At 41.7% G+C, this 12,977-nt stretch overlaps 1 long non-coding RNA gene across 1 annotated transcript in view; it reads right to left on the bottom strand.

The window, feature by feature from the left end:
* The window catches only part of LOC144284305 (uncharacterized), a 29,721-nt gene extending 17,723 nt beyond the window's left edge, over nucleotides 1-11,998 (bottom strand). Inside the window, exon 1 of the long non-coding RNA XR_013352652.1 lies at nucleotides 11,666-11,998. This is a non-coding gene — a long non-coding RNA (uncharacterized LOC144284305). The remainder of the gene's footprint in view (nucleotides 1-11,665) is intronic.
* Between the last annotated feature and the right edge of the window lie 979 nt (nucleotides 11,999-12,977).

Below are 12,977 nucleotides of genomic sequence, written 5' to 3'. Positions count from 1 at the left end.
CATACCTTGGGTTTTCTTTTCACTTTGATAGTATCCTTCATGGCACAAGTTTTTAATTTTGACAAAGTCCAATTAATCTATTTTTCCTTTTATCAGTTGTGCTTTCATGACCTATCCAAGAAGGCTTTGCCTGGCCCAAGATGGTGAAGATTTACTCCTTTAATTTATTCTAGGAGTGTTACAGTTTTAATTTATATTTAGGTCTATGATCCACTTTGAGTTAATTTTTTGTTTATGGTGTGAGGAAGTGATGCTAATGCATTTTTTGCCTGTGGATATCCAGTTGTCCCATAATTGTTTATTGCAAAGCGTATTGACTTTTTAGAGAAATGTGAAAATTATTCTGTTGGACCTAAACACTTTAAAAAAATAATCACTCCAGAAATGTGAATTTTTTTGTGCTTCAGGTTACACAAGAGTGGATATGCAATACAGTGTTGTTTCCTCATACTCCCTTTGACTAGGCTAGACCTCCGCTATAGGAGGTCTTTCCCTCTACAGACTAGCTGCACATAACACACCCTGTGGTTCTTTGTCATACTGATCAAAATTCTAATCATACAATAATTAAGGTTCTTGTTTAATATTGCTTTTCACTGGAATTTCCACTGAGAAGGGTAGTGACAGTGTCTATCTTATTCACCCAGCAAAGTGCCTGGCACACAATGGGTATTCAATGGATATTTGTTGAATGTATAAATGACTTTGCATTATATTGCATTTCCCCCCATTTTTATAACTGCTCCCTCCTTCCCCACACACAGAAATCACACGTACTTTTTAAAGCTCCTGCTTCACCATTTTAATCTCACCTCTGATATTCTTATCTAACCCCACTTTTCCTAAGTCATTATTTATCTTGCTTTTCCTTTAGCACTGAGAAATGTTGCTCCTCACAGTTATTCTTTATTTCTATTTCCTTGAATTCATACACATTCTATTTTGAATGAGTTTGTCTTGCATGCTAAATATGGAAACAATTACATTTTTCTTCTCTGTCTCACTAGATTATAGTTTTCCTGGAAGCAGAGAGCTTCCTTCCCTCCCTCCCTGCCTCTTTCTTTCTTTCCTTCCTCCCTCCCTCTCTTCCTTCTTTGGAAGGTCAGGATTTGAGGGGACCCTAATAATTAGCATTTCTGCTTCCTAACTTTGTATATAATTGAGGTAGACCCAGGGTTTGGTAGGTGGAGAGTGAAACATCACCTTTCTTGTAATTTGAACAATTTGGCTTATAGTGCCACACCTTTGAATCACACAGATTGGCCCACCAAGGCACTGCACCTGTAAGTGCTCTGCAGCCTACAAAAAGGGAAGCAAATGATGCGTCAAGCCCAAAAGCACAGAGACTAATCCACAGTAGTTCTGGAGTCAGTTCCCTGAACACTAAACACCTGCTAGGACTTTTCTTCTCTTTGCCACCCAGCACGTTCACTGGGCCAGGACAGGCTCTTAAGGAGGATCGCTCTGGTGATTCTGAAGGTCACCAAAGTGATTCAGGAGGACCCAGTGTGGCCTGATCCATGGTGAGGCCACACGGAACTGCCTGTAACTTGGCCCTTGGAAACGAGCTCCAGGTAGCTCACTTCACTTTGCCCTTGTTTGAGCCCACCTGGCTTCCCTGGCCTCTCTGCTGCACTCGGACTTGGGGCACTCCAAATGGGTTTCACATTTTTGCCAGAAGCCCTTGTAGATACGGCATAGTTCTATGAAATGACATTCTCCCAACTGTGAGTCTTAGCTTAACTCTTGGCAAAATAATGATTTTCATTCCTTTAAAAAAAAAACTTTTTAGTTATGTAATTGCCAACAGAGTTATACTCTTGGCAAGTTTAAAACACAGTCAAATAATTTTATTTCATCAGGGCAGAGTCCTGGTCCAGCTTATTCACCTCTGCATATCTAGATTCTGGAACAGAGTCAGGCGCATAGTAGGTTCCCAGACTTTTGAAGAATGGATGTCTAATTAAAAAAAAAAAACAACAGCATACTGACTATGTCACACAGTTATTTGAAGTTCTGGAGCTTCCTTGGGGACAATCTGCCCCACATAGAATGAGACCCTTCAGAGTAAGTTCAGACTGCTAGACATAGAAGAATAGCACATACCACACCCTTTGTTATGCGCTGAACTGTTCACCTCACTCCAAAAACAGAAAAAAAAAAAGATATGTCCAAGCCCCAATCCCTGGTACCTATGAATGTGACCTTATCTGGAAATAGAGTTTTACAGATGGAATCAAGCAATATGAGGTCATACTGGATTAGGGGGACCCTACACCGATGACTGGTTTTCTAGTAAGAAGAGAGAAATTTAGAACCAGAGATATGGAGAAGAGGCCACATGGCAGCAGATGCAGAGACTGGAATGCTGGTATGTACAAGCCAAGGGACAGCAAGGATTGTTAGCAACCACCAGTGGCTGGAAGAAGCAAGGAAGGATCCTCCCCGAGAGCCTTCAGAGGGAGCGTGGCGCTGCTGACCCCTTGATTTCAGACTTCTAGCCTCTGTACTATGAGAGGCTGCCTTTCTGTTAAGATACCTAGTTTGTGGTGGTTTGTTACAGCGGTCATGGGACACTAATATACCCTTCATAGTGCTTTTGGAGCCAATCCAGCTCATCAAAGATTTCTTGAGCCCCTCTTTCATACAAGGTACTGTGAATGTTTGGGAACACACTGAAGAAAAGATACCATTACTGTCCTCACTGAACTTACAATGTAATCATTTAATTTCTTCCATTTTTGAGCAGAGTTGAATTCTCCGTTCTGTGGAACGAAATGTTTCGGTTGCTACAGGCAATGCATAGAGAGAATTTCAGAGAAAACAGGAACCACACAATGAAAGAAGGCATCTGCTCTAGAACTGAGAGCTGGAAGCCAGAAGCTCACTTGCTTGTGCTCCTGAGGGCACCTCATCCATTGCCTCCTTTGGCATCTTACTCTCGCCCATTGGATGTCCCCTCTGTGATCTGCTCTTTGCCTTCTCTGTATAATTAACCCTCAGCAAAAGCAAGGATGATCATGTTACTCACCTGGTTAAAAAACCACCCTTGTGTCTTTCCTTCCTCTACAATTCAATTCCAAACCCTGCTTCCAAACCACTCCCATGGTTTGGCGTCTCCCTGCATCTCTCCGTGTTCCGTATCAAATCCTCAGCTGAGCACCGTGACTCTGACACTGGCCCTCTGTCCAGCACGCCCCTTCTCACTCTAGTGGACTTATACGTACCTTTCATGGCCTGGATTCTCTGTGAAGCCTTTGCACCTTCATGTCCTCTTATTGTTTCATTTATTACAAAGCAAGTCACACTGTAGTGTGGTATTTTTTTGCAAGTTTTCTCTGACCAGGCTGTAGGTGAAGCAGAATGGTGGGATCGTGTCTTCTCATTTTGGGAGCCCTCAAACAAAGTGTGCAGCACCCATGAGGTCGACCTCAAAATAGCTGATAATTGTCTGATGAATAAATGAATGAATTATTGAATGAAAGAAGGAAGGAACGTACAGAGTGAAGAAGGTATTGACACTCTAATCAGAAGATACCCCAGAGTTTGGACAGAGCTTCTCATAGCAGTGAGGGCTTGGAAGAGCCAGGTGCAGGAAGGTTTTGCAGAAAGGAGCAGGGTTTGACAAATGACTAGCTATGTGACACGGGATCCAGAGGGCAGGCGTTTCTCTTTCAGCTTTTCAGCAGGCCCCCTCTTAACCATGAACAAGGGGAAGTGGAACAGATGGGAAGAAAGGAAGAAAAGATAAATTAGCTCTGTCTTCACCACGTTTAATTTGACTTTTCAACAAGACTAACACACTTGTACTATCGCTTCCCTAGGCTTGGAGGAGACAACAGAAGGGAGTTCAGAGCCTTGAACACCCAAGACATAGCATATGGAAGAAGAGAAAGGATCCCAATTACCGTTTCCTCCTTCCAACGCCTTCTGAGTCCGATTTGCCTTTGCTTCGGAAAAATGGGCAGTGGGTGGCAGGGGGAAGTGGAGAAGAGCTTCCAGAGGGAGGGGAGGGGTGTTTAAGAAGCCCCTTCCTGGGCAGTCTTGTTTATACCTCTCTTCTCTCTCCTGCCCTTCGGCTGCTTTAGGATCATCTGGCCTCAGAGTGGTGTCAGGGGACAAGCAGGAGCTGAATTTCTGCTACATCCGGGGACAAAAGTGTTCCAGAAGCACCCCTTCACTCCCACAGTCGGTGACAAGGGCCTGAGGCACAGGACTGGGATGGGGTGGGGGGATTGGAAGGGTAGAAAAAAGGAGACAAGGAACCCATTTTGCCTGCTCTTAAATGAAAGGAGCAGAAGGAACTCTGGAAGCTTATCAGAGTCCATTTCAACAAAGCAAAAGGTATTTGAGCAGTAAACATTATTTCCCCGAACCATTGTTGGGAATCTGCATGAAGTGGTAAATGGCTTATGGAAGATTCGAGCATTCCAGGATCCAGGCTGCTCTCTGCATCTGCAACTCTAAAACCAGCGCCTGCCTACCTGTTTGGTGCCTGGTTTATGAAATGCATTTTATACACAAGGTCCCTTGCTTATTGTAGGCCACCAAGGAGCCTAAAGAGTAAATGACTTGCCCAAGGTCACACAGCTAGGAAAGACAGATGCAGGTCAGCATGACTCTGGGGGAGAAGCACTGGCTTACTTAACCTGCCCTAGATCACCAGTCTCCGCTGGCACTCTCTCAAGGCAAAGTAGGGAGCTTGTCTTGCAAATAGCTTCAGACCTTCTCATAGGAACCACCTGCCATGCGCTGACACCCCAAGATCTCTCACCCTGTTTCTGGAGCTGCCACTGATGACCCCAAAGCCCATACTATACGGCCTCTATAAGCTCCTAAGACAGAATACTATGCTTATGGATGTGCGTTGTGTAACAGCCTTGGCAAATTCAAGTTTTTTTTTTTTTTTAGAGATTTATTTGTTTATTCATGATAGACATAGAGAAAGAGAGAGAGAAAGAGAGAGAGAGAGAGAGAGAGGCAGAGACACAGGAGGAGGGAGAAGCAGGCTCCATGTCGGGAGCCCGACGTGGGACTTGATCCTGGAACTCCAGGATCGCGCCCTGGGCCAAAGGCAGGCGCCAAACCGCTGAGCCACCCAGGAATCCCCAAATTCAAGTTTTTAATTTGGGCCACAGGTTCTCAAACCTGGCCACCCAGGTTTGAGGAATTGTTTTAAAGGATTGATGTCCAGCCCCAGCCCTGGGGATTCTGACTCTTGTATGGAGGGGGCTCATGTACTGGTAATTTTGAATCTCACCAAGTGATTCTAATGTTCCACAAGAGATGAAAAAGCACCCAAGAGTAAGAAAAAATGTGATAAAAGAAGAAAAATGTGAGTAGAAACTAGGGCCTTTTAAGGATCCCAAGGGAGCCTGTATGGTTGGCCTAATTTTAATAGTAGAATTCATCTAGACTAGGAAATTTATTGTATTCTGCTATATTACAAAAAATACATCTCCGTCAGTATGCTGGAAGTTCTTTAGTGCTTTATAATAAAGATCAAAGTAATAAAATCAGCTAGAAAATGGCTTCGGTTTTGAACCAGGCCACAATGAGGATGAACACTCTCCCTCCCGTGGATCACAGATTACTCAGAGCCTCCTATGGATTGCTTACAACTAATCCTAATCAGAAATATCTACAGGCCAAACAGGAAGCAGGTCCCTTGGTGTAGCCAGAACACAGTTTTTGGGAGAGTATGGCCAGTAGAGCAATAGGCCTTGTTTGAGGCCACAACATAGGACATGCTGTGGAGGATGAATGTAATCTGTCTTTGGGGGAAATTGTCTCACCTGGTTTACTGATCAGTTTGAACTAAGAAAATCAAGTCCAGTGATTAAATTAACACTGAGTGACTGTAAGTCCAGCAGGGACCGGACAACTTAGCATTGGGAAGCCCATGTAGGGTCAGTAAAGTTTACTACGCAAATACTCAATGCAGAAATTTTGTATCCTGAAAGGTCAGACCTGTTACTTTGTAGGAAAAGGCCATCCTGGGTGCTCTCAGGTGCCAGCTCAGTGACACATGCAAAACAGAGCTGCGGTTGCCAGGAGTCCAGAGAGGATGGGAAGGGCCAGCAGAGCCATGGAGGATACATCTGTGAGGCTTTGAAGGTCACACATAACTATATGCGAGTTTGCTGTGATGAAACATAAACATCCTCTATTTCTTTCCATTTAAACATAGAACGTCTCTACCCCTGCAAAAGGCTGTTACCCCAAGCAAGTGTAGTAGTGAAATGTTAGTCATCAAACCTTCAGATCCCGGTTGGGTGGTGGGACAGGGGAAGATGAACTTTTAAAGCTTAAGAACAATGATAACAATCATAAAGGACAGCATACAATTTTTACATTTCTGTACGTCAAAAACGAAACAAAGTTAAGTCAAATTGATTCCCAAACCACCACCAAAACACACTGAAAAGAATTAGTGAATGTGATAAATTGCAAAAATCCTGAATCTTTAAAAAAAAAAAAAATCATTTGACTCAGTAAGAAAATCATTAAGATCTCAGTAAATAAACCAATAAAGGGCACAGATTACTGTTCACAAATGTTTAATAAACACAACATAATTCTATACTATATACAAAATATACATGTTATATAATATATGTATAATAATTCTATAACTTCACATGTAATCAAAATTGCAAATAAATAAGATCCTATTTTTGCCTCCCACACTGGGAAAAGTTGTTTTTAACAGTTGGAGTGAGAAGATGTCAGGGGGATGTCCACTCACCTGGGAGGACACATCAGGAAAGACATGACTTTATCACATGAAATTAGCATGTTCTTCTGAGAACAATCTGACACTGTATATAAGAATCTTGAAAAATAAGCATAATATTAAAATATTATTAAAAATATTTAAAAATTAAAAATATTAAAAAATATTAAAAATAAGCATAATAACCTTTAATCCAGGATTTTCAAATGTTTTTCCAAGTTACTTACAAAGTAGTAATGCATGCACATGTTTTAAAAATCAAAAGGTGCGAAAGGGATGATAACAAAAAACAGCAACCCCGTGCTTTGTCCTTTTTTTAGTCCTCTGGGCTTGATTCCAGGCTCACAGTCCTAGGCTTGATCTTTCAGCAGTTTTTTCTCTCTAATATTTATCTCCATATTCTATCTGTAACCATTATGTTGACAACACCATCTCTATGCTTTTAGACAGTTTCTATTGAATTCTTGGGCCCACTGTACCTGCCTTCGTGTCCTGTGATTCTTTCACAGGTTTTAGTCAGTGATCACCAGTGTTTAGAATATTATTGTGTCGACATTGTTTACTTTGCTATATTATCTCTTCTCTCAATAGCCATGTGTTTTTCCTAAATTAACAATTGTCTTGTTATTTTTCTCACTTACACAGTTTTCTGTACATTGTTGACCTTAAAAATAAAATTGTTAGGTGGCACTTGGGTGGCTCAGTCAGTTAAGCATCTGCCTTTGGCTCAGATCATGATCCCAGGGTCCTGGGATTGAGCCCCAGCATCAGGCTCCCTGCTCAAAGGAGAATCTGCTTCTCCCTCTGCCCTTCACCCCACTGGTGCTCTTATTGCCTCTCTCTCAAATAAATGAATAAACTCTTTATAAAAAATAAAATAAAACTTAGTTATTTTACCAGCAAAAATGGGTCCATCCAGGAATAGAGTTCCACTTTGTGACATGCGAGCCATGGCAAAACTATGGGCAAGTCCAGAGAACAAAGGAAGGGAACACTGTTTTATAAAGGAGAAAGGGGAGTTGGGAGGGGCTGTTATAAACAAAAAGTTCACTGGAGTAAACTGGAAGTTTGGAGTGGCTTCTCGTTGGCTGAGTTATGACAGTCTCTCATTGGCTGGGCTGTTGCTGGGCAAAGAGAAAATCTTTCTTTACCTGCTGGGGTAGTAAATTACAGTCTCTTCCTGTTGGGTAGGTAAAGGGCTGCAAAGAGTGATAGTGCATGAAAGAGCACCCTGCTAGCCCCATGACTCCATTTCAAATGAGGTTTCCTTCATTCAGTTTCACAATATTGATCCTTAATTATTTCCCAGTGCTCTTTCCCCATGTGTCATATGTGAACATGAGCAACCATCTCAAAACCTGTGCAACTTTATAATCAGATTAGTAGCAAAAGCAATAATTGGTACCTTCACCAAAAATCCAGGTGGGTAGCTCAAAAAGCCTGGAAGCTGCTTAAAAGATGTGAAAATTAGGGATCCCTGGGTGGCGCAGTGGTTTGGCGCCTGCCTTTGGCCCAGGGCGCGATCCTGGAGACCCGGGATCGAATCCCACATCGGGCTCCCGGTGCATGGAGCCTGCTTCTCCCTCTGCCTGTGTCTCTGCCTCTCTCTCTCTCTCTGTGACTATCATAAATAAATAAAAAAATTAAAAAAAAAAGATGTGAAAATTAAATGGTGGCTTATGGGTGAGTACCAAGACAGTACAGGTGGAAGTGGAGTTCTGAGCACATTTACAATTTTTCTTTTTTTTTAAGATTTTATTTATTCATGAGAGACACAGAGAGAGAGGCAGAGACATAGGCAGAGGGAGAAGCAGATTCCCCGCAGGAAGCACGATGCAGGACTAGATCCCAGGACCCAGGGATCACAACCTGAACTAAAGGCAGACGCTCAACTACTGAGCCATCCAGGCATCCCTTAAAATTATTCTTTAGGTTGAGAAGGATTCTGGGAAAATGAAGATGGCAGATGACAGTTTGCTTTTTTACATCCTTCTGAGTCCCCACATTAACAAGGCAGGACAACTGGATAGCAAAATCAGCAACCCATGGGCATTTACAATAATATGAGGTTAAAAAATATCTTCAGGAACTCCAAGATTCAAGTGGATGAGGACAAATGACTAATGCCTCTAAGACCTGCATCATGCCAGTGTTTGCAAAGGAAGAAGGAGACAGAAGCAAGGGAGCATCTGATGGACCTAAGAACAAGGTTAAAATAGTCATTCACTGAAAAGCAAGAAATGTCCATTTGAAGTCAACAGATGAGACTGACTAGGTTTTGGCCAATCCAACGGAGGGAAGGAGTGAGATCTATCTACCATGAATCCTTGAAACTGATGAGCCAAGGCTCACTTCTAGGACAAGGCTCAAAGCTGAGGAGAATCTGCTTAGAATTCAATCAGAATCTGGCAAGATAGGGACAATAGAAATGAGGGAAATAGAAGGTTCAGATAAGTAGGGCAGGAAAAAAGAGCCAGGAATTCTAAGAAAGCAAGCCTCCATATTTTTAGTATTACATGGAACCAACAAAAGATACCATATGAAATTTAAAAAATAATCCTGAACCACATCTCCTAAAGTGTAGAAAAACCAATTTCATATAAAAAGTGAGAAATATTAAAGTCAAATTTCATACTAAGATACCATATTGAAATGATACAAGCAGAATAACAGTGCAACCATCAATGAAGATATGTTAGAAAGGTCTAATCACAAAACAGATCAAAACCATTACTTACTATTTCGAGATGAGCTAAAATACATGAAGAAAACAATATGAGATATGAAAGAACAACATAAATCAAATTATAAAAACTAAGAAAGGATTAAACTTAAAGAATAAGAGACAAGGAAGAATCATTTCAGAACTGAAATCTAAACTAGATGGAGCAAAAAGTTAATACAACAGGTAATATTCCTAAAGTAAGAGAAAGGTAAAAGGAGAAATTTTTAAAAATCAAAATTAAATTAAGAGATTAAAAGATTCGAGAGAAAGTGACAAAATACTGAAGATAGGTAAAAAACATGTAATAGGAATGTAACATACAGTAATAGGAATCTAAGAAGAAACTGAAAGCAAAGGGATGGAACAAATCTTTAAACTACAAAGCAAATTAAAGAAAATAAATTAAGGAAAAATTGACACCGTAGTCTGAAGGAACACTTCACATACCTGAGAGTGTCAACCAGAACTGTGAATATCAAAAGCAGAAAATACCGGATTTTAAGACCAAAAAAAATTTTTTTTTAGCTATGTAAGCAAGAAAGAGGAAGTAATTTATAATGAAAAACACTTTTCAAACACAAAATTCAGGGCAGAAGAAAACAAACTAACATATATGTGACACTAATAGAAAGAATATGTAAGCCAATGGTTTTATAACCAGCCAAACTGACTTTCAAGTATGAGAGATTCGAACTGTTATCATTATGACTGAATTTAGGCAACCCTGAGCCCATGAGTCTTTCTTGATGAATCCATTAGAGAACATGTTTCAAACAACCAACATTGCCAGGGAAACACTGAGCACTGACATAGGCCTGGGAATGAACATTAAGTAACAGTTACTATCCAACAAGGATAATGTACATGCTGTGGCCATGTGCTTTGACAGTGTAGGTGTGGAATAGTGGTTTTCAAATGGGGGGAAGGTATTTGGGGGGCATATTCTCTCCCCCTAATTTAGCTATTATCAGCCATCTTACTGGTGGTGGGATATTCAGATTGCTATTCTGAGACTACTGCGTAAGTAATGGAGCTTAAGGCATATGAATCAATATGGGATATTCTAACTCTTCCATTCCTGAATTGAGAACCAGGATTCTCTGTGTGGAAGAAAGGAGATGCAGATAAAAACTAGAAGAGGTTAAATAAAACCTGCATATCCTGAATATCAATTTGAAGTATCAGTAAAAAGTCTTAGCGATTTTATCTTAAAAAATATTTTTTTTCTAGCTCTGAACACTAAAGACTTAGAAGCAATTACATATCCAGCAACATTCCTAGTGTCTAGGTTGTGGTTTTTTAAAATACCACTTCCCACCATATCAAACCAGTGTTTCTTGAAGAAAATTTGATTTCATGTCATCCCAAATGCACACCAGAAAAAAAAGGGGGGGGGGGGCAAGGAAAAACCTAAAGAAAATTCAGCGAGGTATCAGCAGTTGTTTCTGGGTACTGTAGGTGATTTTCATTTTCTTCTGTATGCTTTTTCATATTTTATAAATGTTTTATAATGAGCCAATGATTGAAAAAATTGATCTCTAAAATAAAAAGATAGCAAACAAAATTATGTTATGAAAGCCCACATATAAAAATAAGTACATTTGGGACACCTGGGTGGCTCAGCGGTTGGACTGTCTGCCTTCTGCCTAGGGCGTGATCCTGGAGTCATGGGATCAAGTCCCACGTCTGGCTCCCTGCATGGAGCCTGCTTCTCCCTCTGCCTGTGTCTCTGCCTCTCTCTCTCTCTCTCTCTTTCTCTCTCTCTCTCTGTGTCTCTCATGAATAAATAAAATCTTTTAAAAAAATAAGTACATTAAAGTATATGTTTTGAAAGAAGATCACGAGGCCGCCAAAAGGCAGCAATTCAAAATCTTTTCTAAGGGAGCCCTGCTCTGAGGTAGCTATGCACACACTGGTCTCTCTCGACAGAAGGATCCCTTAAGTCCTTACGCAGAGCTAGCCGGGTACCACGTTACGCAACATGCAGCCCTGTGGTGTGAGACTCCGAGCTCTGCATGGGCCTGCTGCATCCCTGAACTATAACCCTCGGTCAGCTTTGTAGGCGAGCAAGAGAATGTAGGTGGGGTAAGATATCAGCTTTCACTCCAAATGCTTATCACTTGGTTCCTGGGGATTGGGATCTATAGGTTATTTCCTTCCAGAAGGCATAGCATTTTAAATAAACGTGAAACGGAAGAACTCACCTCCCACCTGAAGTCTGCCAACATGGGCACAGAATAATCCCATCTTTTCAACTGAGGCAGGAACTTGGCACAGGCCACATCTTCCATAAAACGCTTTTATCCGATCTATTATTTTCCAGTGGGTTTCAATGACCACTGCAGATGCCTGAGGTCAAGGAAGTGAAGGCACAAGAATGGCTGCCAAAGAGAGAGTGATCTAGACCCCAATTTTCTTTGCTGACTATCTGTTAGATGCCTCAATTTCCCTCCTGCCAGATGAAGGCCATCTCACTTGTTATTCATTTTGCAGGGCTGCAATGAAGGTTATGAGAAGGTGTTTATAAATACCCTCAAGGCTCTAGGGAAAGTGGCTGTATATGCAGAAGGCGTCACACACACATAGCTCTCAGTGTGCACAAAAATAGAGGGAGGAAGTTCAAAAGGGGGGTTTGAGGCTTAAAAATACACCTCAGCACCATTTCTCGATTGTGGCAGGTGTTAGTTAGGTCAGTGGATGCAAATGGCTGAGAGCACAGTGCTGATAAAGTACAGGCCAGAGACCATCAGCAGCCTCTGGAGCAGGCTCCACAGCACTGGGATGTGCGTGCCCATGGGCTGTCCCCTGGTCTGAATGGGAAAAACCAGATGTTCCTGGATAAGACAGCATGCATTGTTCGAGGGTCTGTGCTTGGGTTCTCAAACTTTGGGGTGTAGGAGAATCACCTAGCGATTTTGAGAAAAGGCAAACTCCTAGGCCTTAACTCCAGAAATGATCATCAGCTGATGTGGAGCTTGCCCAGGACCCTGCACTTCAATTAGCTGACTCTAATACATCCCAAGCTTGGAGAATCACTGGTCTAAATTTTACAGTCTGAAGGTTTGACACCTCTGAAGGCAGAGATGGGATGGAGCTATCCAAGTTCTAAATTTCACTTCAGAGTAGACAGTGGAGAGGACACGGGGAGTAAAACTTTCTGGGGCAAATTCTACACTACTATTAAATACAGACACTTGTGGGGATCCCTGGGTGGCTCCGTGGTTTAGTGCCTGCCTTCTGCCTGGGGCGTGATCCTGGAGTCCCGGGATCGAGTCCCGCGTTAGGCTCCCTCCATGGAGGCTGCTTCTCCTCTGCCTGTGTCTCTGCCTCTCTCTCTTTCTCTGTGTGTGTGTGTCTCTCTCTCTCATGAATAAATAAATAAAATTTTAAAAAATACAGATGATTGTGTGCCCAGAGCAGCAAATGGTAGCTGGCTGAGGTGATGTAGTCTGTTGGAGTAGATAAATAGTCTATATTCATGCTGTAAGTGTGCAAAATGCTGAAAAAGAAAACTAA

Source organism: Canis aureus, chromosome 15 (assembly GCF_053574225.1).
Source record: "Canis aureus isolate CA01 chromosome 15, VMU_Caureus_v.1.0, whole genome shotgun sequence".
Classification (NCBI taxonomy): Eukaryota; Metazoa; Chordata; class Mammalia; order Carnivora; family Canidae; genus Canis; species Canis aureus.
The sequence above is the reverse complement of the archived record's forward strand: the minus strand, read 5'-3'. Positions and strand labels throughout refer to the sequence as shown.